Genomic DNA, 313 nt, shown 5'->3' with positions numbered 1-313 from the left:
CTGGCAGTACAGGTCCCGTGTCAGTGTTAAGAACAGGTGCTGCTCATCACAACACACCTGTGACTCGCAGCTTTCACACGTGCCTCTGTCACGCACCAGAAAACCTCCTAACGCAGGGAATTCCTGCAGCTCATAATCTTCTAATGTATGTTTTGCTGTTACCACTCTGAGTGCGTCCAGAGCACAGGGACAAGGATTTACCTGTCTTGCGAAATACTTAGGCTGCGAAAAAACTTATTAGTTTGCCTTCTACGCAGCCGAATCCCCCTCTCTCTCTCTCTCTCTCTCTCTCTCTCTCTCTCTCTCTCTCTCT

Source organism: Portunus trituberculatus, unplaced genomic scaffold, assembly GCF_017591435.1.
Source record: "Portunus trituberculatus isolate SZX2019 unplaced genomic scaffold, ASM1759143v1 PGA_scaffold_392__17_contigs__length_424039, whole genome shotgun sequence".
Taxonomy (NCBI): domain Eukaryota; kingdom Metazoa; phylum Arthropoda; class Malacostraca; order Decapoda; family Portunidae; genus Portunus; species Portunus trituberculatus.
The sequence above is the reverse complement of the archived record's forward strand: the minus strand, read 5'-3'. Positions refer to the sequence as shown.